The following is a 26450-nucleotide window of genomic DNA, read 5'->3' as shown; positions in this document are numbered from 1 at the left end:
CCAGCAGTGCAGGGCACCCTCCAACAGGCCCCCACCATGTCCAACTCATGTCTCCCATCACCCCCACCCCCCAGCAGTGCAGAGCACCCTCCACCAGGCCCCCACTCATGTCTCCCACCACCCCCACCCCCCAGCAGTGCAGGGGCACCCTCCACCAGGCCCCCACTCATGTCCCCCTGGACCCCCACCCCCCAGCATCCAGGGGAAGCCTCCACCAGGCCCCCACTCATGTCTCCCATCACCCCCACCCCCCAGCAGTGCAGGGGCACCCTCTACCAGGCCCCCACTCATGTCTCCCACCACCCCCACCCCCCAGCAGTGCAGGGGCACCCTCCACCAGGCCCCCACTCATGTCTCCCACCACCCCCACCCCCCAGCATCCAGGGGCACCCTCCACCAGGCCCCCACTCATGTCTCCCACCACCCCCACCCCCCAGCAGTGCAGGGCACCCTCCATCAGGCCCCCACTCATGTCCAACTCATGTCTCCCATATCCCCCAACCCCCAGCAGTGCAGGGGCACCCTCCACCAGGCCCCCACTCATGTCCAACTCATGTCTCCCATCGCCCCGACCCCCCAGCAGTGCAGGGGCACCCTCCACCAGGCCCACACTCATGTCCAACTCATGTCTCACTGCACCCCCACCCCCAGCATCCAGGGGCACCCTCCACCAGGCCCCCACTCATGTCTCCCACCACCCCACCCCCCAGCAGTGCAGGGGCACCCTCCACCAGGCCCCCACTCATGTCTCCCACCACCCCCACCCCCCAGCATCCAGGGGCACCCTCCACCAGGCCCCCATTCATGTCTCCCATCACCCCCACCCCCAGCAGTGCAGGGGCACCCTCCACCAGGCCCCCACTCATGTCTCCCATCACCCCCACCCCCCAGCAGTGCAGGGGCACCCTCCACCAGGCCCTCACTCATGTCCAACTCATGTCTCCCTGCACCCCCACCCCCTAGCATCCAGGGGAACCCTCCACCAGGCCCCCACTCATGTCTCCCACCACTCCCACCCCACAGCAGTGCAGGGGCACCCTCCACCAGGCCCCCACTCATGTCTCCCATCACCCCTACCCCCCAGCAGTGCAGGGCACCCTCCACCAGGCCCCCACTCATGTCTCCCACCACCCCCACCCCCCAGCATCCAGGGGCACCCTCCACCAGGCCCCCACTCATGTCTCCCACCACCCCCACCCCCGGCAGTGCAGGGCACCCTCCACCAGGCCCCCACTCATGTCTCCCATCACCCCCAACCCCCAGCAGTGCAGGGCACCCTCCATCAGGCCCCCACTCATGTCCAACTCATGTCTCCCATCACCCCCACCCCCCAGCAGTGCAGGGCACCCTCCACCATTCCCCCACTCATGTCTCCCACCACCCCCACCCCCCAGCATCCAGGGGCACCCTCCACCAGGCCCCCACTCATGTCTCCCACCACCCCCACCCCCCAGCAGTGCAGGGCACCCTCCACCAGGCCCCCACACATGTCTCCCATCACCCCCACCCCCCAGCAGTGCAGGTGCAGCCTCCACCAGGCCCCCACTCATGTCTCCCACCACCCCTACCCCCCAGCAGTGCAGGGGCACCCTCCACCAGGCCCCCACTCATGTCTCCCACCACCCCCACCCCCCAGCATCCAGGGGCACCCTCCACCAGGCCCCCACTCATGTCTCCCACCACCCCCACCCCCCAGCAGTGCAGGGCACCCTCCACCAGGCCCCCACTCATGTCCAACTCATGTCTCCCATCACCCCCACCACCCAGCAGTGCAGGGGCACCCTCCACCAGGCCCCCACTCATGTCCAACTCATGTCTCCCATCACCCCACCCCCCCAGCAGTGCAGGGGCACCCTCCACCAGGCCCCCACTCATGTCCAACTCATGTCTCCCTGCACCCCCTGCCCCCAGCAGTGCAGGGCACCCTCCACCAGGCCCCCACTCATGTCTCCCACCACCCCCACCCCCCAGCAGTGCAGGGACACCCTCCACCAGGCCCCCACTCATGTCCCCCTGCACCCCCACCCCCCAGCATCCAGGGGCACCCTCCACCAGGCCCCCACTCATGTCTCCCATCACCCCCACCCCCCAGCAGTGCAGGGGCACCCTCCACCAGGCCCCCACTCATTTCCAACTCATGTCTCCCTGCACCCCCACCCCCCAGCATCCAGGGGCACCCTCCACCAGGCCCCCACTCATGTCTCCCACCACCCCTACCCCCCAGCAGTGCAGGGGCACCCTCCACCAGGCCCCCACTCATGTCTCCCACCACCCCCACCCCCCAGCATCCAGGGGCACCCTCCACCAGGCCCCCACTCATGTCTCCCACCACCCCTACCCCCCAGCTTTGCAGGGGCACCCTCCACCAGGCACCCACTCATGTCTCCCACCACCCCCACCCCCCAGCATCCAGGGGCACCCTCCACCAGGCCCCCACTCATGTCTCCCACCACCCCCACCCCCCAGCAGTGCAGGGCACCCTCCACCAGGCCCCCACTCATGTCCAACTCATGTCTCCCATCACCCCCACCCCCCAGCAGTGCAGGGGCCCCCTCCACCAGGCCCCCACTCATGTCCAACTCATGTCTCCCATCACCCCCACCCCCCAGCAGTGCAGGGGCACCCTCCACCAGGCCCCCACTCATGTCCAACTCATGTCTCCCTGCACCCCCACCCCCCTTCATCCAGGGGCACCCTCCACCAGGCCCCCACTCATGTCTCCCATCACCCCCACCCCCCAGCAGTGCAGGGCACCCTCCACCAGGCCCCCACTCATGTCTCCCACCACCCCCACCCCCCAGCATCCAGGGGCACCCTCCACCAGGCCCCCACTCATGTCTCCCACCACCCCCACCCCCCAGCAGTGCAGGGCTCCCTCCACCAGGCCCCCACTCATATCTCCCATCACCCCCACCCCCCAGCAGTGCAGGGGCAGCCTCCACCAGGCCCCCACTCATGTCTCCCTGCACCCCCAACCCCCAGCAGTGCAGGGCACCCTCCACCAGGCCCCCAGTCATGTCCAACTCATGTCTCCCATCACCCCCACCCCCCAGCAGTGCAGGGCACCCTCCACCAGGCCCCCACTCATGTCTCCCACCACCCCAACCCCCCAGCATCCAGGGGCACCCTCCACCAGGCCCCCTCTCATGTCCAACTTATGTCTCCCTGCACCCCCACCCCCCCAGCATCCAGGGGCACCCTCCACCAGGCCCCCGCTCATGTCTCCCACCACCCCCACCCCCCAGCAGTGCAGGGGCACCCTCCACCAGGCCCCCACTCATGTCTCCCACCACCCCCACCCCCCAGCATCCAGGGGCACCCTCCACCAGGCCCCCACTCATGTCTCCCACCACCCCCACCCCCCAGCAGTGCAGGGCACCCTCCATCAGGCCCCCACTCATGTCCAACTCATGTCTCCCATATCCCCCACCCCCCAGCAGTGCAGGGGCAAACTCCACCAGGCCCCCACTCATGTCCAACTCATGTCTCCCATCGCCCCCACCCCCCAGCAGTGCAGGGGCACCCTCCACCAGGCCCTCACTCATGTCCAACTCATGTCTCACTGCACCCCCACCCCCAGCATCCAGGGGCACCCTCCACCAGGCCCCCACTCATGTCTCCCACCACCCCACCCCCCAGCAGTGCAGGGGCATCCTCCACAAGGCCGCCACTCATGTCTCCCACCACCCCCCCAGCATCCAGGGGCACCCTCCACCAGGCCCCCACTCATGTCTCCCATTACCCCCACCCCCCAGCAGTGCAGGGGCAACCTCCACCAGGCCCCCACTCATGTCTCCCATCACCCCCACCCCCCAGAAGTGCAGGGGCACCCTCCACCAGGCCCTCACTCATGTCCAACTCATGTCTCCCATCACCCCCACCCCCCAGCAGTGCAGGGGCACCCTCTACCAGGCCCCCACTCATGTCTCCCATCACCCCCATCCCCCCAGCAGTGCAAGGCACCCTCCACCAGGCCCCCACTCATGTCTCCCACCACCCCCACCCCCCAGCAGTGCAGGGGCAGCCTCCACCAGGACCCCACTCATGTCTCCCATCACCCCCACCCCCCAGCAGTGCAGGGCACCCTCCACCAGGCCACCCACTCATGTCTCCCATCACCCCCACCCCCCACCAGTGCAGGGGCAGCCTCCACCAGGCCCCCACTCATGTCTCCCATCACCCCCACCCCCGAGCAGTGCAGGGGCAGCCTCCACCAGGCCCCCACTCATGTCTCCCACCACCCCCAACCCCCAGCAGTGCAGGGCACCCTCCACCAGGCCCCCACTCATGTCTCCCATCACCCCCACCTCCCCGCAGTGCAGGGGCACCATCCACCAGGCCCCCACTCATGTCTCCCACCACCCCCATCCCCCAGCATCCAGGGGCACCCTCCACCAGGCCCCCACTCATGTCTCCCACCACCCCCACCCCCCAGCAGTGCAGGGCACCCTCCACCAGGCCCCCACTCATGTCCAACTCATGTCTCCCTGCACCACCACTCCCCAGCATCCAGGGGCACCCTCCACCAGGCCCCCACTCATGTCTCCCACCACCCCCACCCCCCAGCATCCAGGGGCACCCTCCACCAGACCCCCACTCATGTCTCCCACCACCCCCACCCCCCAGCAGTGAAGGGCACCCTCCACCAGGCCCCCACACATGTCTCCCATCACCCCCACCCCCCAGCAGTGCAGGTGCAGCCTCCACTAGGCCCCCACTCATGTCTCCCTGCACCCCCAACCCCCAGCAGTGCAGGGCACCCTCCACCAGGCCCCCACTCATGTCTCCCATCACCCCCACCCCCCCAGCAGTGCAGGTGCAGCCTCCACCAGGCCCCCACTCATGTCTCCCTGCACCCCCAACCCCCAGCAGTGCAGGGCACCCTCCACCAGGCCCCACTCATGTCCAACTCATGTCTCCCATCACCCCCACCCCCCAGCAGTGCAGGGCACCCACCGCCAGGCCCCCACTCATGTCTCCCACCACCCCCACCCCCCAGCAGTGCAGGGCACCCTTCACCAGGCCCCCACTCATGTCCAACTCATGTCTCCCACCACCCCACCCCCCAGCAGTGCAGGGCACCTTCCACCAGGCCCCCACTCATGTCTCCCATCACCCCCACCCCCCAGCAGTGCAGGTGCAGCCTCCACCAGGCCCCCACTCATGTCTCCCTGCACCCCCAACCCCCAGCAGTGCAGGGCACCCTCCAACAGGCCCCCACCATGTCCAACTCATGTCTCCCATCACCCCCACCCCCCAGCAGTGCAGAGCACCCTCCACCAGGCCCCCACTCATGTCTCCCACCACCCCCACCCCCCAGCAGTGCAGGGGCACCCTCCACCAGGCCCCCACTCATGTCCCCCTGGACCCCCACCCCCCAGCATCCAGGGGAAGCCTCCACCAGGCCCCCACTCATGTCTCCCATCACCCCCACCCCCCAGCAGTGCAGGGGCACCCTCTACCAGGCCCCCACTCATGTCTCCCACCACCCCCACCCCCCAGCAGTGCAGGGGCACCCTCCACCAGGCCCCCACTCATGTCTCCCACCACCCCCACCCCCCAGCATCCAGGGGCACCCTCCACCAGGCCCCCACTCATGTCTCCCACCACCCCCACCCCCCAGCAGTGCAGGGCACCCTCCATCAGGCCCCCACTCATGTCCAACTCATGTCTCCCATATCCCCCAACCCCCAGCAGTGCAGGGGCACCCTCCACCAGGCCCCCACTCATGTCCAACTCATGTCTCCCATCGCCCCGACCCCCCAGCAGTGCAGGGGCACCCTCCACCAGGCCCACACTCATGTCCAACTCATGTCTCACTGCACCCCCACCCCCAGCATCCAGGGGCACCCTCCACCAGGCCCCCACTCATGTCTCCCACCACCCCACCCCCCAGCAGTGCAGGGGCACCCTCCACCAGGCCCCCACTCATGTCTCCCACCACCCCCACCCCCCAGCATCCAGGGGCACCCTCCACCAGGCCCCCATTCATGTCTCCCATCACCCCCACCCCCAGCAGTGCAGGGGCACCCTCCACCAGGCCCCCACTCATGTCTCCCATCACCCCCACCCCCCAGCAGTGCAGGGGCACCCTCCACCAGGCCCTCACTCATGTCCAACTCATGTCTCCCTGCACCCCCACCCCCTAGCATCCAGGGGAACCCTCCACCAGGCCCCCACTCATGTCTCCCACCACTCCCACCCCACAGCAGTGCAGGGGCACCCTCCACCAGGCCCCCACTCATGTCTCCCATCACCCCTACCCCCCAGCAGTGCAGGGCACCCTCCACCAGGCCCCCACTCATGTCTCCCACCACCCCCACCCCCCAGCATCCAGGGGCACCCTCCACCAGGCCCCCACTCATGTCTCCCACCACCCCCACCCCCGGCAGTGCAGGGCACCCTCCACCAGGCCCCCACTCATGTCTCCCATCACCCCCAACCCCCAGCAGTGCAGGGCACCCTCCATCAGGCCCCCACTCATGTCCAACTCATGTCTCCCATCACCCCCACCCCCCAGCAGTGCAGGGCACCCTCCACCATTCCCCCACTCATGTCTCCCACCACCCCCACCCCCCAGCATCCAGGGGCACCCTCCACCAGGCCCCCACTCATGTCTCCCACCACCCCCACCCCCCAGCAGTGCAGGGCACCCTCCACCAGGCCCCCACACATGTCTCCCATCACCCCCACCCCCCAGCAGTGCAGGTGCAGCCTCCACCAGGCCCCCACTCATGTCTCCCACCACCCCTACCCCCCAGCAGTGCAGGGGCACCCTCCACCAGGCCCCCACTCATGTCTCCCACCACCCCCACCCCCCAGCATCCAGGGGCACCCTCCACCAGGCCCCCACTCATGTCTCCCACCACCCCCACCCCCCAGCAGTGCAGGGCACCCTCCACCAGGCCCCCACTCATGTCCAACTCATGTCTCCCATCACCCCCACCACCCAGCAGTGCAGGGGCACCCTCCACCAGGCCCCCACTCATGTCCAACTCATGTCTCCCATCACCCCACCCCCCCAGCAGTGCAGGGGCACCCTCCACCAGGCCCCCACTCATGTCCAACTCATGTCTCCCTGCACCCCCTGCCCCCAGCAGTGCAGGGCACCCTCCACCAGGCCCCCACTCATGTCTCCCACCACCCCCACCCCCCAGCAGTGCAGGGACACCCTCCACCAGGCCCCCACTCATGTCCCCCTGCACCCCCACCCCCCAGCATCCAGGGGCACCCTCCACCAGGCCCCCACTCATGTCTCCCATCACCCCCACCCCCCAGCAGTGCAGGGGCACCCTCCACCAGGCCCCCACTCATTTCCAACTCATGTCTCCCTGCACCCCCACCCCCCAGCATCCAGGGGCACCCTCCACCAGGCCCCCACTCATGTCTCCCACCACCCCTACCCCCCAGCAGTGCAGGGGCACCCTCCACCAGGCCCCCACTCATGTCTCCCACCACCCCCACCCCCCAGCATCCAGGGGCACCCTCCACCAGGCCCCCACTCATGTCTCCCACCACCCCTACCCCCCAGCTTTGCAGGGGCACCCTCCACCAGGCACCCACTCATGTCTCCCACCACCCCCACCCCCCAGCATCCAGGGGCACCCTCCACCAGGCCCCCACTCATGTCTCCCACCACCCCCACCCCCCAGCAGTGCAGGGCACCCTCCACCAGGCCCCCACTCATGTCCAACTCATGTCTCCCATCACCCCCACCCCCCAGCAGTGCAGGGGCCCCCTCCACCAGGCCCCCACTCATGTCCAACTCATGTCTCCCATCACCCCCACCCCCCAGCAGTGCAGGGGCACCCTCCACCAGGCCCCCACTCATGTCCAACTCATGTCTCCCTGCACCCCCACCCCCCTTCATCCAGGGGCACCCTCCACCAGGCCCCCACTCATGTCTCCCATCACCCCCACCCCCCAGCAGTGCAGGGCACCCTCCACCAGGCCCCCACTCATGTCTCCCACCACCCCCACCCCCCAGCATCCAGGGGCACCCTCCACCAGGCCCCCACTCATGTCTCCCACCACCCCCACCCCCCAGCAGTGCAGGGCTCCCTCCACCAGGCCCCCACTCATATCTCCCATCACCCCCACCCCCCAGCAGTGCAGGGGCAGCCTCCACCAGGCCCCCACTCATGTCTCCCTGCACCCCCAACCCCCAGCAGTGCAGGGCACCCTCCACCAGGCCCCCAGTCATGTCCAACTCATGTCTCCCATCACCCCCACCCCCCAGCAGTGCAGGGCACCCTCCACCAGGCCCCCACTCATGTCTCCCACCACCCCAACCCCCCAGCATCCAGGGGCACCCTCCACCAGGCCCCCTCTCATGTCCAACTTATGTCTCCCTGCACCCCCACCCCCCCAGCATCCAGGGGCACCCTCCACCAGGCCCCCGCTCATGTCTCCCACCACCCCCACCCCCCAGCAGTGCAGGGGCACCCTCCACCAGGCCCCCACTCATGTCTCCCACCACCCCCACCCCCCAGCATCCAGGGGCACCCTCCACCAGGCCCCCACTCATGTCTCCCACCACCCCCACCCCCCAGCAGTGCAGGGCACCCTCCATCAGGCCCCCACTCATGTCCAACTCATGTCTCCCATATCCCCCACCCCCCAGCAGTGCAGGGGCAAACTCCACCAGGCCCCCACTCATGTCCAACTCATGTCTCCCATCGCCCCCACCCCCCAGCAGTGCAGGGGCACCCTCCACCAGGCCCTCACTCATGTCCAACTCATGTCTCACTGCACCCCCACCCCCAGCATCCAGGGGCACCCTCCACCAGGCCCCCACTCATGTCTCCCACCACCCCACCCCCCAGCAGTGCAGGGGCATCCTCCACAAGGCCGCCACTCATGTCTCCCACCACCCCCCCAGCATCCAGGGGCACCCTCCACCAGGCCCCCACTCATGTCTCCCATTACCCCCACCCCCCAGCAGTGCAGGGGCAACCTCCACCAGGCCCCCACTCATGTCTCCCATCACCCCCACCCCCCAGAAGTGCAGGGGCACCCTCCACCAGGCCCTCACTCATGTCCAACTCATGTCTCCCTGCACCCCCACCCCCTAGCATCCAGGGGCACCCTCCACCAGGCACCCACTCATGTCTCCCACCACTCCCACCCCACAGCAGTGCAGGGGCACCCTCCACCAGGCCCCCACTCATGTCTCCCTGCACCCCCAACCCCCAGCAGTGCAGGGCACCCTCCACCAAGCCCCCACTCATGTCCAACTCATGTCTCCCATCACCCCCACCCCCAGCAGTGCAGGGCACCCTCCACCAGGCCCCCACTCATGTCTCCCACCACCCCCACCCCCCAGCAGTGCAGGGCTCCCTCCACCAGGCCCCCACTCATATCTCCCAACACCCCCACCCCCCAGCAGTGCAGGGCACCCTCCACCAAGCCCCCACTCATGTCCAACTCATGTCTCCCTGCACCCCCACTCCCCCAGCATCCAGGGGCACCCTCCACCAGGCCCCCACTCATGCCTCCCACCACCCCCACCCCCCAGCAGTGCAGGGGCACCCTCCACCAGGCCCCCACTCATGTCTCCCACCACCCCCACCCCCCAGCATCCAGGGGCACCCTCCACCAGGCCCCCACTCATGTCTCCCACCACCCCCACCCCCCAGCAGTGCAGGGCACCCTCCATCAGGCCCCCACTCATGTCCAACTCATGTCTCCCATATCCCCCAACCCCCAGCAGTGCAGGGGCACCCTCCACCAGGCCCCCACTCATGTCCAACTCATGTCTCCCATCGCCCCGACCCCCCAGCAGTGCAGGGGCACCCTCCACCAGGCCCACACTCATGTCCAACTCATGTCTCACTGCACCCCCACCCCCAGCATCCAGGGGCACCCTCCACCAGGCCCCCACTCATGTCTCCCACCACCCCACCCCCCAGCAGTGCAGGGGCAGCCTCCACCAGGCCCCCACTCATGTCTCCCTGCACCCCCAACCCCCAGCAGTGCAGGGCACCCTCCACCAGGCCCCCAGTCATGTCCAACTCATGTCTCCCATCACCCCCACCCCCCAGCAGTGCAGGGCACCCTCCACCAGGCCCCCACTCATGTCTCCCACCACCCCAACCCCCCAGCATCCAGGGGCACCCTCCACCAGGCCCCCTCTCATGTCCAACTTATGTCTCCCTGCACCCCCACCCCCCCAGCATCCAGGGGCACCCTCCACCAGGCCCCCGCTCATGTCTCCCACCACCCCCACCCCCCAGCAGTGCAGGGGCACCCTCCACCAGGCCCCCACTCATGTCTCCCACCACCCCCACCCCCCAGCATCCAGGGGCACCCTCCACCAGGCCCCCACTCATGTCTCCCACCACCCCCACCCCCCAGCAGTGCAGGGCACCCTCCATCAGGCCCCCACTCATGTCCAACTCATGTCTCCCATATCCCCCACCCCCCAGCAGTGCAGGGGCAAACTCCACCAGGCCCCCACTCATGTCCAACTCATGTCTCCCATTGCCCCCACCCCCCAGCAGTGCAGGGGCACCCTCCACCAGGCCCTCACTCATGTCCAACTCATGTCTCACTGCACCCCCACCCCCAGCATCCAGGGGCACCCTCCACCAGGCCCCCACTCATGTCTCCCACCACCCCACCCCCCAGCAGTGCAGGGGCATCCTCCACAAGGCCGCCACTCATGTCTCCCACCACCCCCCCAGCATCCAGGGGCACCCTCCACCAGGCCCCCACTCATGTCTCCCATTACCCCCACCCCCCAGCAGTGCAGGGGCAACCTCCACCAGGCCCCCACTCATGTCTCCCATCACCCCCACCCCCCAGAAGTGCAGGGGCACCCTCCACCAGGCCCTCACTCATGTCCAACTCATGTCTCCCTGCACCCCCACCCCCTAGCATCCAGGGGCACCCTCCACCAGGCACCCACTCATGTCTCCCACCACTCCCACCCCACAGCAGTGCAGGGGCACCCTCCACCAGGCCCCCACTCATGTCTCCCTGCACCCCCAACCCCCAGCAGTGCAGGGCACCCTCCACCAAGCCCCCACTCATGTCCAACTCATGTCTCCCATCACCCCCACCCCCAGCAGTGCAGGGCACCCTCCACCAGGCCCCCACTCATGTCTCCCACCACCCCCACCCCCCAGCAGTGCAGGGCTCCCTCCACCAGGCCCCCACTCATATCTCCCATCACCCCCACCCCCCAGCAGTGCAGGGCACCCTCCACCAAGCCCCCACTCATGTCCAACTCATGTCTCCCTGCACCCCCACTCCCCCAGCATCCAGGGGCACCCTCCACCAGGCCCCCACTCATGCCTCCCACCACCCCCACCCCCCAGCAGTGCAGGGGCACCCTCCACCAGGCCCCCACTCATGTCTCCCACCACCCCCACCCCCCAGCATCCAGGGGCACCCTCCACCAGGCCCCCACTCATGTCTCCCACCACCCCCACCCCCCAGCAGTGCAGGGCACCCTCCATCAGGCCCCCACTCATGTCCAACTCATGTCTCCCATATCCCCCAACCCCCAGCAGTGCAGGGGCACCCTCCACCAGGCCCCCACTCATGTCCAACTCATGTCTCCCATCGCCCCGACCCCCCAGCAGTGCAGGGGCACCCTCCACCAGGCCCACACTCATGTCCAACTCATGTCTCACTGCACCCCCACCCCCAGCATCCAGGGGCACCCTCCACCAGGCCCCCACTCATGTCTCCCACCACCCCACCCCCCAGCAGTGCAGGGGCACCCTCCACCAGGCCCCCACTCATGTCTCCCACCACCCCCACCCCCCAGCATCCAGGGGCACCCTCCACCAGGCCCCCATTCATGTCTCCCATCACCCCCACCCCCAGCAGTGCAGGGGCACCCTCCACCAGGCCCCCACTCATGTCTCCCATCACCCCCACCCCCCAGCAGTGCAGGGGCACCCTCCACCAGGCCCCCACTCATGTCCAACTCATGTCTCCCATCACCCCTACCCCCCAGCAGTGCAGGGCACCCTCCACCAGGCCCCCACTCATGTCTCCCACCACCCCCACCCCCCAGCATCCAGGGGCACCCTCCACCAGGCCCCCACTCATGTCTCCCACCACCCCCACCCCCGGCAGTGCAGGGCACCCTCCACCAGGCCCCCACTCATGTCTCCCATCACCCCCAACCCCCAGCAGTGCAGGGCACCCTCCATCAGGCCCCCACTCATGTCCAACTCATGTCTCCCATCACCCCCACCCCCCAGCAGTGCAGGGCACCCTCCACCATTCCCCCACTCATGTCTCCCACCACCCCCACCCCCCAGCATCCAGGGGCACCCTCCACCAGGCCCCCACTCATGTCTCCCACCACCCCCACCCCCCAGCAGTGCAGGGCACCCTCCACCAGGCCCCCACACATGTCTCCCATCACCCCCACCCCCCAGCAGTGCAGGTGCAGCCTCCACCAGGCCCCCACTCATGTCTCCCACCACCCCTACCCCCCAGCAGTGCAGGGGCACCCTCCACCAGGCCCCCACTCATGTCTCCCACCACCCCCACCCCCCAGCATCCAGGGGCACCCTCCACCAGGCCCCCACTCATGTCTCCCACCACCCCCACCCCCCAGCAGTGCAGGGCACCCTCCACCAGGCCCCCACTCATGTCCAACTCATGTCTCCCATCACCCCCACCACCCAGCAGTGCAGGGGCACCCTCCACCAGGCCCCCACTCATGTCCAACTCATGTCTCCCATCACCCCACCCCCCCAGCAGTGCAGGGGCACCCTCCACCAGGCCCCCACTCATGTCCAACTCATGTCTCCCTGCACCCCCTGCCCCCAGCAGTGCAGGGCACCCTCCACCAGGCCCCCACTCATGTCTCCCACCACCCCCACCCCCCAGCAGTGCAGGGACACCCTCCACCAGGCCCCCACTCATGTCCCCCTGCACCCCCACCCCCCAGCATCCAGGGGCACCCTCCACCAGGCCCCCACTCATGTCTCCCATCACCCCCACCCCCCAGCAGTGCAGGGGCACCCTCCACCAGGCCCCCACTCATTTCCAACTCATGTCTCCCTGCACCCCCACCCCCCAGCATCCAGGGGCACCCTCCACCAGGCCCCCACTCATGTCTCCCACCACCCCTACCCCCCAGCAGTGCAGGGGCACCCTCCACCAGGCCCCCACTCATGTCTCCCACCACCCCCACCCCCCAGCATCCAGGGGCACCCTCCACCAGGCCCCCACTCATGTCTCCCACCACCCCCACCCCCCAGCAGTGCAGGGCACCCTCCAACAGGCCCCCACTCATGTCCAACTCATGTCTCCCATCACCCCCAACCCCAGCAGTGCAGGGGCACCCTCCACCAGGCCCCCACTCATGTCCAACTCATGTCTCCCATCACCCCACCCCCCCAGCAGTGCAGGGGCACCCTCCACCAGGCCACCACTCATGTCCAACTCATGTCTCCCTGCACCCCCACCCCCCAGCATCCAGGGGCACCCTCCACCAGGCCCCCACTCATGTCTCCCATCAGCCCCACCCCCCAGCAGTGCAGGGCACCCTCCACCAGGCCCCCACTCATGTCTCCCACCACCCCCACCCCCCAGCATCCAGGGGCACCCTCCACCAGGCCCCCACTCATGTCTCCCACCACCCCCACCCCCCAGCAGTGCAGGGCTCCCTCCACCAGGCCCCCACTCATATCTCCCATCACCCCCACCCCCCAGCAGTGCAGAGGCAGCCTCCACCAGGCCCCCACTCATGTCTCCCTGCACCCCCAACCCCCAGCAGTGCAGGGCACCCTCCACCAGGCCCCCACTCATGTCCAACTCATGTCTCCCATCACCCCCACCCCCCAGCAGTGCAGGGCACCCTCCACCAGGCCCCCACTCATGTCTCCCACCACCCCACCCCCAGCATCCAGGGGCACCCTCCACCAGGCCCCCACTCATGTCCAACTCATGTCTCCCTGCACCCCCACCCCCCCAGCATCCAGGGGCACCCTCCACCAGGCCCCCACTCATGTCTCCCACCACCCCACCCCCTAGCAGTGCAGGGGCACCCTCCACCAGGCCCCCACTCATGTCTCCCACCACCCCCACCCCCCAGCATCCAGGGGCACCCTCCACCAGGCCCCCATTCATGTCTCCCATCACCCCCACCCCCAGCAGTGCAGGGGCACCCTCCATCAGGCCCCCACTCATGTCTCCCATCACCCCCACCCCCCAGCAGTGCAGGGGCACCCTCCACCAGGCCCTCACTCATGTCCAACTCATGTCTCCCTGCACCCCCACCCCCTAGCATCCAGGGGAACCCTCCACCAGGCCCCCACTCATGTCTCCCACCACTCCCACCCCACAGCAGTGCAGGGGCACCCTCCACCAGGCCCCCACTCATGTCTCCCATCACCCCACCCCCCAGCAGTACAGGGCACCCTCCACCAGGCCCCCACTCATGTCTCCCACCACCCCCACCCCCCAGCATCCAGGGGCACCCTCCACCAGGCCCCCACTCATGTCTCCCACCACCCCCATCCCCAGCAGTGCAGGGCACCCTCCACCAGGCCCCCACTCATGTCTCCCATCACCCCCAACCCCCAGCAGTGCAGGGCACCCTCCATCAGGCCCCCACTCATGTCCAACTCATGTCTCCCATCACACCCACCCCCCAGCAGTGCAGGGCACCCTCCACCATTCCCCCACTCATGTCTCCCACCACCCCTACCCCCCAGCATCCAGGGGCACCCTCCACCAGGCCCCCACTCATGTCTCCCACCACCCCCACCCCCCAGCAGTGCAGGGCACCCTCCACCAGGCCCCCACACATGTCTCCCATCACCCCCACCCCCCAGCAGTGCAGGTGCAGCCTCCACCAGGTCCCCACTCATGTCTCCCACCACCCCTACCCCCCAGCAGTGCAGGGGCACCCTCCACCAGGCCCCCACTCATGTCTCCCACCACCCCCACCCCCCAGCATCCAGGGGCACCCTCCACCAGGCCCCCACTCATGCCTCCCACCACCCCCACCCCCCAGCAGTGCAGGGGCACCCTCCACCAGGCCCCCACTCATGTCCAACTCATGTCTCCCATCACCCCACCCCCCCAGCATCCAGGGGCACCCTCCACCAGGCCCCCACTCATGTCCAACTCATGTCTCCCATCACCCCCACCCCCCAGCAGTGCAGGGGCACCCTCCACCAGGCCCCCACTCATGTCCAACTCATGTCTCCCATCACCCCACCCCCCCAGCATCCAGGGGCACCCTCCACCAGGCCCCCACTCATGTCCAACTCATGTCTCCCTGCACCCCCACCCCCCAGCATCCAGGGGCACCCTCCACCAGGCCCCCACTCATTTCCAACTCATGTCTCCCTGCACCCCCACCCCCCAGCATCCAGGGGCACCCTCCACCAGGCCCCCACTCATGTCTCCCACCACCCCTACCCCCCAGCAGTGCAGGGGCACCCTCCACCAGGCCCCCACTCATGTCTCCCACCACCCCCACCCCCCAGCATCCAGGGGCACCCTCCACCAGGCCCCCACTCATGTCTCCCACCACCCCCACCCCCCAGCAGTGCAGGGCACCCTCCAACAGGCCCCCACTCATGTCCAACTCATGTCTCCCATCACCCCCACCCCCAGCAGTGCAGGGGCACCCTCCACCAGGCCCCCACTCATGTCCAACTCATGTCTCCCATCACCCCACCCCCCCAGCAGTGCAGGGGCACCCTCCACCAGGCCACCACTCATGTCCAACTCATGTCTCCCTGCACCCCCACCCCCCAGCATCCAGGGGCACCCTCCACCAGGCCCCCACTCATGTCTCCCATCAGCCCCACCCCCCAGCAGTGCAGGGCACCCTCCACCAGGCCCCCACTCATGTCTCCCACCACCCCCACCCCCCAGCATCCAGGGGCACCCTCCACCAGGCCCCCACTCATGTCTCCCACCACCCCCACCCCCCAGCAGTGCAGGGCTCCCTCCACCAGGCCCCCACTCATATCTCCCATCACCCCCACCCCCCAGCAGTGCAGAGGCAGCCTCCACCAGGCCCCCACTCATGTCTCCCTGCACCCCCAACCCCCAGCAGTGCAGGGCACCCTCCACCAGGCCCCCACTCATGTCCAACTCATGTCTCCCATCACCCCCACCCCCCAGCAGTGCAGGGCACCCTCCACCAGGCCCCCACTCATGTCTCCCACCACCCCACCCCCCAGCATCCAGGGGCACCCTCCACCAGGCCCCCACTCATGTCCAACTCATGTCTCCCTGCACCCCCACCCCCCCAGCATCCAGGGGCACCCTCCACCAGGCCCCCACTCATGTCTCCCACCACCCCACCCCCCAGCAGTGCAGGGGCACCCTCCACCAGGCCCCCACTCATGTCTCCCACCACCCCCACCCCCCAGCATCCAGGGGCACCCTCCACCAGGCCCCCATTCATGTCTCCCATCACCCCCACCCCCAGCAGTGCAGGGGCACCCTCCATCAGGCCCCCACTCATGTCTCCCATCACCCCCACCCCCCAGCAGTGCAGGGGCACCCTCCACCAGGCCCTCACTCATGTCCAACTCATGTCTCCCTGCACCCCCACCCCCTAGCATCCAGGGGAACCCTCCACCAGGCCCCCACTCATGTCTCCCACCACTCCCACCCCACAGCAGTGCAGGGGCACCCTCCACCAGGCCCCCACTCATGTCTCCCATCACCCCCACCCCCCAGCAGTACAGGGCACCCTCCACCAGGCCCCCACTCATGTCTCCCACCACCCCCACCCCCCAGCATCCAGGGGCACCCTCCACCAGGCCCCCACTCATGTCTCCCACCACCCCCATCCCCAGCAGTGCAGGGCACCCTCCACCAGGCCCCCACTCATGTCTCCCATCACCCCCAACCCCCAGCAGTGCAGGGCACCCTCCATCAGGCCCCGACTCATGTCCAACTCATGTCTCCCATCACACCCACCCCCCAGCAGTGCAGGGCACCCTCCACCATTCCCCCACTCATGTCTCCCACCACCCCTACCCCCCAGCATCCAGGGGCACCCTCCACCAGGCCCCCACTCATGTCTCCCACCACCCCCACCCCCCAGCAGTGCAGGGCACCCTCCACCAGGCCCCCACACATGTCTCCCATCACCCCCACCCCCCAGCAGTGCAGGTGCAGCCTCCACCAGGTCCCCACTCATGTCTCCCACCACCCCTACCCCCCAGCAGTGCAGGGGCACCCTCCACCAGGCCCCCACTCATGTCTCCCACCACCCCCACCCCCCAGCATCCAGGGGCACCCTCCACCAGGCCCCCACTCATGCCTCCCACCACCCCCACCCCCCAGCAGTGCAGGGGCACCCTCCACCAGGCCCCCACTCATGTCCAACTCATGTCTCCCATCACCCCACCCCCCAGCATCCAGGGGCACCCTCCACCAGGCCCCCACTCATGTCCAACTCATGTCTCCCATCACCCCCACCCCCCAGCAGTGCAGGGGCACCCTCCACCAGGCCCCCACTCATGTCCAACTCATGTCTCCCATCACCCCACCCCCCCAGCATCCAGGGGCACCCTCCACCAGGCCCCCACTCATGTCCAACTCATGTCTCCCTGCACCCCCACCCCCCAGCATCCAGGGGCACCCTCCACCAGGCCCCCACTCATGTCCAACTCATGTCTCCCATCACCCCCTGCCCCCAGCAGTGCAGGGCACCCTCCACCAGGCCCCCACTCATGTCTCCCACCACCCCCACCCCCCAGCAGTGCAGGGACACCCTCCACCAGGCCCCCACTCATGTCCCCCTGCACCCCCACCCCCCAGCATCCAGGGGCACCCTCCACCAGGCCCCCACTCATGTCTCCCATCACCCCCACCCCCCAGCAGTGCAGGGGCACCCTCCACCAGGCCCCCACTCATTTCCAACTCATGTCTCCCTGCACCCCCACCCCCCAGCATCCAGGGGCACCCTCCACCAGGCCCCCACTCATGTCTCCCACCACCCCTACCCCCCAGCAGTGCAGGGGCACCCTCCACCAGGCCCCCACTCATGTCTCCCACCACCCCCACCCCCCAGCAGTGCAGGGCACCCTCCACCAGGCCCCCACTCATGTCCAACTCATGTCTCCCATCACCCCCACCCCCCAGCAGTGCAGGGGCACCCTCCACCAGGCCCCCACTCATGTCCAACTCATGTCTCCCATCACCCCACCCCCCCAGCAGTGCAGGGGCACCCTCCACCAGGCCCCCACTCATGTCCAACTCATGTCTCCCTGCACCCCCACCCCCCAGCATCCAGGGGCACCCTCCACCAGGCCCCCACTCATGTCTCCCATCACCCCCACCCCCCAGCAGTGCAGGGCACCCTCCACCAGGCCCCCACTCATGTCTCCCACCACCCCCACCCCCCAGCATCCAGGGGCACCCTCCACCAGGCCCCCACTCATGTCTCCCACCACCCCCACCCCCAGGCAGTGCAGGGCTCCCTCCACCAGGCCCCCACTCATATCTCCCATCACCCCCACCCCCCAGCAGTGCAGGGGCAGCCTCCACCAGGCCCCCACTCATGTCTCCCTGCACCCCCAACCCCCAGCAGTGCAGGGCACCCTCCACCAGGCCCCCACTCATGTCCAACTCATGTCTCCCATCGCCCCCACCCCCCAGCAGTGCAGGGCAACCTCCACCAGGCCCCCACTCATGTCTCCCACCACCCCACCCCCCAGCATCCAGGGGCACCCTCCACCAGGCCCCCACTCATGTCCAACTCATGTCTCCCTGCACGCCCACCCCCCCAGCATCCAGGGGCACCCTCCACCAGGCCCCCACTCATGTCTCCCACCACCCCGACCCCCCAGAAGTGCAGGGGCACCCTCCACCAGGCCCCCACTCATGTCTCCCACCACCCCCACCCCCCAGCATCCAGGGGCACCCTCCACCAGGCCCCCACTCATGTCTCCCACCACCCCCACCTCCGGCAGTGCAGGGCACCCTCCACCAGGCCCCCACTCATGTCTCCCATCACCCCCAACCCACAGCAGTGCAGGGCACGCTCCATCAGGCCCCCACTCATGTCCAACTCATGTCTCCCATCACCCCCACCCCCCAGCAGTGCAGGGCACCCTCCACCATTCCCCCACTCATGTCTCCCACCACCCCCACCCCCCAGCATCCAGGGGCACCCTCCACCAGGCCCCCACTCATGTCTCCCACCACCCCCACCCCCCAGCAGTGCAGGGCACCCTCCACCAGGCCCCCACACATGTCTCCCATCACCCCCACCCCCCAGCAGTGCAGGTGCAGCCTCCACCAGGCCCCCACTCATGTCTCCCTGCACCCCCAACCCCCAGCAGTGCAGGGCACCCTCCACCAGGCCCCCACTCATATCCAACTCAGGTCTCCTATCACCCCCTGCCCCCAGCAGTGCAGGGCACCCTCCACCAGGCCCCCACTCATGTCTCCCACCACCCCCACCACCCAGCAGTGCAGGGGCACCCTCCACCAGGCCCCCGCTCATGTCTCCCTGCACCCCCACTCCCCAGCATCCAGGGGCACCCTCCAGCAGGCCCCCACTCATGTCTCCCTGCACCCCAACCCCCAGCAGTGCAGGACACCCTCCACCAGGCCCCCACTCATGTCCAACTCATGTCTCCCATCACCCCCACCCCCCAGCAGTGCAGGGCACCCTCCACCATTCCCCCACTCATGTCTCCCACCACCCCCACCCCCCAGCATCCAGGGGCACCCTCCACCAGGCCCCCACTCATGTCTCCCACCACCACCACCCCCCAGCAGTGCAGGGCACCCTCCACCAGGCCCCCACACATGTCTCCGATCACCCCCACCCCCCAGCAGTGCAGGTGCAGCCTCCACCAGGCCCCCACACATGTCTCCCTGCACCCCCAACCCCCAGCAGTGTAGGGCACCCTCCACCAGGCCCCCACTCATGTCCAACTCATGTCTCCCATCACCCCCTGCCCGCAGCAGTGCAGGGCACCCTCCACCAGGCCCCCACTCATGTCTCCCACCACCCCCAACCGCCAGCAGTGCAGGGGCACCCTCCACCAGGCCCCCACTCATGTCCCCCTGCACCCCCACCCCCCAGCATCCAGGGGCACCCTCCACCAGGCCCCCACTCATGTCTCCCATCACCCCCACCCCCCAGCAGTGCAGGGGCATCCTCCACCAGGCCCCCACTCATTTCCAACTCATGTCTCCCTGCACCCCCACCCCCCAGCATCCAGGGGCACCCTCTACCAGGCCCCCACTCATGTCTCCCACCACCCCTACCCCCAGCAGTGCAGGGGCACCCTCCACCAGGCCCCCACTCATGTCTCCCACCACCCCCACCCCCCAGCATCCAGGGGCACCCTCCACCAGGCCCCCACTCATGTCTCCCACCACCCCCACCCCCCAGCAGTGCAGGGCACCCTCCAGCAGGCCCCCACTCATGTCCAACTCATGTCTCCCATCACCCCCACCCCCCAGCAGTGCAGGGGCACCCTCCACCAGGCCCCCACTCATGTCCAACTCATGTCTCCCATCACCCCCACCCCCCAGCAGTGCAGGGGCACCCTCCACCAGGCCCCCACTCATGTCCAACTCATGTCTCCCACCACCCCCACCCCCCAGCATCCAGGGGCAGCCTCCACCAGGCCCCCACTCATGTCTCCCTGCACCCCCAACCCCCAGCAGTGCAGGGCACACTCCACCAGGCCCCCACTCATGTCCAACTCAGGTCTCCCATCACCCCCACCCCCCAGCAGTGCAGGGCACCCTCCACCAGGCCCCCACTCATGTCTCCCACCACCCCCTCCCCCCAGCATCCAGGGGCACCCTCCACCAGGCCCCCACTCATGTCCAACTCATGTCTCCCTGCACCCCAACCCCCCCAGCATCCAGGGGCACCCTCCACCAGGCCCCCACTCATGTCTCCCACCAGCCCCACCCCACAGCAGTGGAGGGGCACCCTCCACCAGGCCCCCACTCATGTCTCCCACCACCCCCACCCCCCAGCATCCAGGGGCACCCTCCACCAGGCCCCCACTCATGTCTCCCACCACCCCCACCCCCAGGCAGTGCAGGGCTCCCTCCACCAGGCCCCCACTCATATCTCCCATCACCCCCACCCCCCAGCAGTGCAGGGGCAGCCTCCACCAGGCCCCCACTCATGTCTCCCTGCACCCCCAACCCCCAGCAGTGCAGGGCACCCTCCACCAGGCCACCACTCATTTCCAACTCATGTCTCCCATCACCCCCACCCCCCCAGCAGTGCAGGGCAACCTCCACCAGGCCCCCACTCATGTCTCCCACCACCCCACCCCCCAGCATCCAGGGGCATCCTCCACCAGGCCCCCACTCATGTCCAACTCATGTCTCCCTGCACCCCCACCCCCCCAGCATCCAGGGGCACCCTCCACCAGGCCCCCACTCATGTCTCCCACCACCCCGACCCCCCAGAAGTGCAGGGGCACCCTCCACCAGGCCCCCACTCATGTCTCCCTGCACCCCCAACCCCCAGCAGTGCAGGGCACACTCCACCAGGCCCCCACTCATGTCCAACTCAGGTCTCCCATCACCCCCACCCCCCAGCAGTGCAGGGCACCCTCCACCAGGCCCCCACTCATGTCTCCCACCACCCCCTCCCCCCAGCATCCAGGGGCACCCTCCACCAGGCCCCCACTCATGTCCAACTCATGTCTCCCTGCACCCCAACCCCCCCAGCATCCAGGGGCACCCTCCACCAGGCCCCCACTCATGTCTCCCACCAGCCCCACCCCACAGCAGTGGAGGGGCACCCTCCACCAGGCCCCCACTCATGTCTCCCACCACCCCCACCCCCCAGCATCCAGGGGCACCCTCCACCAGGCCCCCACTCATGTCTCCCACCACCCCCACCCCCAGGCAGTGCAGGGCTCCCTCCACCAGGCCCCCACTCATATCTCCCATCACCCCCACCCCCCAGCAGTGCAGGGGCAGCCTCCACCAGGCCCCCACTCATGTCTCCCTGCACCCCCAACCCCCAGCAGTGCAGGGCACCCTCCACCAGGCCACCACTCATTTCCAACTCATGTCTCCCATCACCCCCACCCCCCAGTAGTGCAGGGCAACCTCCACCAGGCCCCCACTCATGTCTCCCACCACCCCACCCCCCAGCATCCAGGGGCATCCTCTTCCAGGCCCCCACTCATGTCCAACTCATGTCTCCCTGCACCCCCACCCCCCCAGCATCCAGGGGCACCCTCCACCAGGCCCCCACTCATGTCTCCCACCACCCCGACCCCCCAGAAGTGCAGGGGCACCCTCCACCAGGCCCCCACTCATGTCTCCCACCACCCCCACCCCCCAGCATCCAGGGGCACCCTCCACCAGGCCCCCACTCATGTCTCCCACCACCCCCACCTCCGGCAGTGCAGGGCACCCTCCACCAGGCCCCCACTCATGTCTCCCATCACCCCCAACCCCCAGCAGTGCAGGGCACGCTCCATCAGGCCCCCACTCATGTCCAACTCATGTCTCCCATCACCCCCACCCCCCAGCAGTGCAGGGCACCCTCCACCATTCCCCCACTCATGTCTCCCACCACCCCCACCCCCCAGCATCCAGGGGCACCCTCCAACAGGCCCCCACTCATGTCTCCCACCACCCCCACCCCCCAGCAGTGCAGGGCACCCTCCACCAGGCCCCCACACATGTCTTCCATCACCCCCACGCCCCAGCAATGCAGGTGCAGCCTCCACCAGGCCCCCACTCATGTCTCCCTGCACCCTCAACCCCCAGCAGTGCAGGGCACCCTCCACCAGGCCCCCACTCATGTCCAACTCATGTCTCCTATCACCCCCTGCCCCCAGCAGTGCAGGGCACCCTCCACCAGGCCCCCACTCATGTCTCCCACCACCCCCACCCCCCAGCAGTGCAGGGGCACCCTCCACCAGGCCCCCGCTCATGTCTCCCTGCACCCCCACTCCCCAGCATCCAGGGGCACCCTCCAGCAGGCCCCCACTCATGTCTCCCTGCACCCCAACCCCCAGCAGTGCAGGACACCCTCCACCAGGCCTCCACCAGGCCCCCACTCATGTCCAACTCATGTCTCCCATCACCCCCACCCCCCAGCAGTGCAGGGCACCCTCCACCATTCCCCCACTCATGTCTCCCACCACCCCCACCCCCCAGCATCCAGGGGCACCCTCCACCAGGCCCCCACTCATGTCTCCCACCACCACCACGCCCCAGCAGTGCAGGGCACCCTCCACCAGGCCCCCACACATGTCTCCCATCACCCCCACCCCCCAGAAGTGCAGGTGCAGCCTCCACAAGGCCCCCACACATGTCTCCCTGCACCCCCAACCCCCAGCAGTGTAGGGCACCCTCCACCAGGCCCCCACTCATGTCCAACTCATGTCTCCCATCACCCCCTGCCCGCAGCAGTGCAGGGCACCCTCCACCAGGCCCCCACTCATGTCTCCCACCACCCCCAACCCCCAGCAGTGCAGGGGCACCCTCCACCAGGCCCCCACTCATGTCCCCCTGCACCCCCACCCCCCAGCATCCAGGGGCACCCTCCACCAGGCCCCCACTCATGTCTCCCATCACCCCCCACCCCCCAGCAGTGCAGGGGCATCCTCCACCAGGCCCCCAATCATTTCCAACTCATGTGTCCCTGCACCCCCACCCCCCAGCATCCAGGGGCACCCTCTACCAGGCCCCCACTCATGTCTCCCACCACCCCTACCCCCAGCAGTGCAGGGGCACCCTCCACCAGGCCCCCACTCATGTCTCCCACCACCCCCACCCCCCAGCATCCAGGGGCACCCTCCACCAGGCCCCCACTCATGTCTCCCACCACCCCCACCCCCCAGCAGTGCAGGGCACCCTCCAGCAGGCCCCCACTCATGTCCAACTCATGTCTCCCATCACCCCCACCCCCCAGCAGTGCAGGGGCACCCTCCACCAGGCCCCCACTCATGTCCAACTCATGTCTCCCATCACCCCCACCCCCCAGCAGTGCAGGGGCACCCTCCACCAGGCCCCCACTCATGTCCAACTCATGTCTCCCACCACCCCCACCCCCCAGCATCCAGGGGCAGCCTCCACCAGGCCCCCACTCATGTCTCCCTGCACCCCCAACCCCCAGCAGTGCAGGGCACCCTCCACCAGGCCCCCACTCATGTCCAACTCATGTCTCCCATCACCCCCACCCCCCAGCAGTGCAGGGCACCCTCCACCAGGCCCCCACTCATGTCTCCCACCACCCCCTACCCCCAGCATCCAGGGGCACCCTCCACCAGGCCCCCACTCATGTCCAACTCATGTCTCCCTGCACCCCAACCCCCCCAGCATCCAGGGGCACCCTCCACCAGGCCCCCACTCATGTCTCCCACCAGCCCCACCCCCCAGCAGTGCAGGGGCACCCTCCACCAGGCCCCCACTAATGTCCAACTCATGTCTCACTGCACCCCCACCCCCAGCATCCAGGGGCACCCTCCACCAGGCCCCCACTCATGTCTCCCACCACCCCACCCCCCAGCAGTGCAGGGGCTCCCTCCACCAGGCCCCCACTCATGTCTCCCACCACCCCCACCCCCCAGCAGTGGAGGGGCACCCTCCACCAGGCCCCCACTCATGTCTCCCATCACCCCACCCCCCAGCAGTGCAGGGGCACCCTCCACCAGGCCCTCACTCATGTCCAACTCATGTCTCCCTGCACCCCCACCCCCTAGCATCCAGGGGCACCCTCCACCAGGCCCCCACTCATGTCTCCCACCACCCCACCCCACAGCAGTGCAGGGGCACCCTCCAACAGGCCCCCACTCATGTAGCCCATCACCCCCACCCCCCAGCAGTGCAGGGCACCCTCCACCAGGCCCCCACTCATGTCTCCCACCACCGCCACCCCCAGCATCCAGGGGCACCCTCCACCATGCCCCCACTCATGTCTCCCACCACCCCCACCCCCGGCAGTGCAGGGCACCCTTCACCAGGCCCCCACTCATGTCTCCCATCACCCCCAACCCCCAGCAGTGCAGGGCACCCTCCATCAGGCCCCCACTCATGTCCAACTCATGTCTCCCATCACCCCTACCCCCCAGCAGTTCAGGGCACCCTCCACCATTCCCCCACTCATGTCTCCCACCACCCCCACCCCCCAGCATCCAGGGGCACCCTCCACCAGGCCCCCACTCATGTCTCCCACCACCCCCACCCCCCAGCAGTGCAGGGCACCCTCCACCAGGCCCCCACACATGTCTCCCATCACCCCCACCCCCCAGCAGTGCAGGTGCAGCCTCCACCGGGCCCCCACTCATGTCTCCCTGCACCCCCAACCCCCAGCAGTGCAGGGCACCCTCCACCAGGCCCCCACTCATGTCCAACTCATGTCTCCCATCACCCCCTGCCCCCAGCAGTGCAGTGCACCCTCCACCAGGCCCCCACCACCCCCACCCCCCAGCAGTGCAGGGGCACCCTCCACCAGGCCCCCACTAATGTCCCCCTGCACCCCCACCCCCAGGGGCACCCTCCACCAGGCCCCCACTCATGTCTCCCATCACCCCCACCCCCCAGCAGTGCAGGGGCACCCTCCACCAGGCCCCCACTCATTTCCAACTCATGTCTCCCTGCACCCCCACCCCCCAGCATCCAGGGGCACCCTCCACCAGGCCCCCACTCATGTCTCCCACCACCCCTACCCCCCCAGCATTGCAGGGGCACCCTCCACCAGGCCCCCACTCATGTCTCCCACCACCCCCACCCCCCAGCATCCAGGGGCACCCTCCACCAGGCCCCCACTCATGTCTCCCACCACCCCCACCCCCCAGCAGTGCAGGGCACCCTCCAACAGGCCCCCACCCATGTCCAACTCATGTCTCCCATCACCCCCACCCCCCAGCAGTGCAGGGGCACCCTCCACCAGGCCCCCACTCATGTCCAACTCATGTCTCCCATCACCCCACCCCCCCAGCATCCAGGGGCACCCTCCACCAGGCCCCCACTCATGTCTCCCATCACCCCCACCCCCCAGCAGTGCAGGGCACCCTCCACCAGGCCCCCACTCATGTCTCCCACTACCCCCACCCCCCAGCATCCAGGGGCACCCTCCACCAGACCCCCACTCATGTCTCCCACCACCCCCACCCCCCAGCAGTGCAGGGCTCCCTCCACCAGGCCCCCACTCATATCTCCCATCACCCCCACCCCCCAGCAGTGCAGGGGCAGCCTCCACCAGGCCCCCACTCATGTCTCCCTGCACCCCCAACCCCCAGCAGTGCAGGGCACCCTCCACCAGGCCCCCACTCATGTCACCCACCACCCCCACCCCCCAGCATCCAGGGGCACCCTCCACCAGGCCCCGACTCATGTCCAACTCATGTCTCCCTGCACCCCCACCCCCCAGCATCCAGGGGCACCCTCCACCAGGCACCCACTCATGTCTCCCACCACCCCGACCCCCCAGCAGTGCAGGGGCACCCTCCACCAGGCCCCCACTCATGTCTCCCACCACCCCCACCCCCCAG

This window comes from Ambystoma mexicanum, chromosome 6q, assembly GCF_040938575.1.
Source record: "Ambystoma mexicanum isolate Mex_15411 chromosome 6q, UKY_AmexF1_1, whole genome shotgun sequence".
Lineage (NCBI taxonomy): Eukaryota > Metazoa > Chordata > Amphibia > Caudata > Ambystomatidae > Ambystoma > Ambystoma mexicanum.
The sequence above is the reverse complement of the archived record's forward strand: the minus strand, read 5'-3'. Positions refer to the sequence as shown.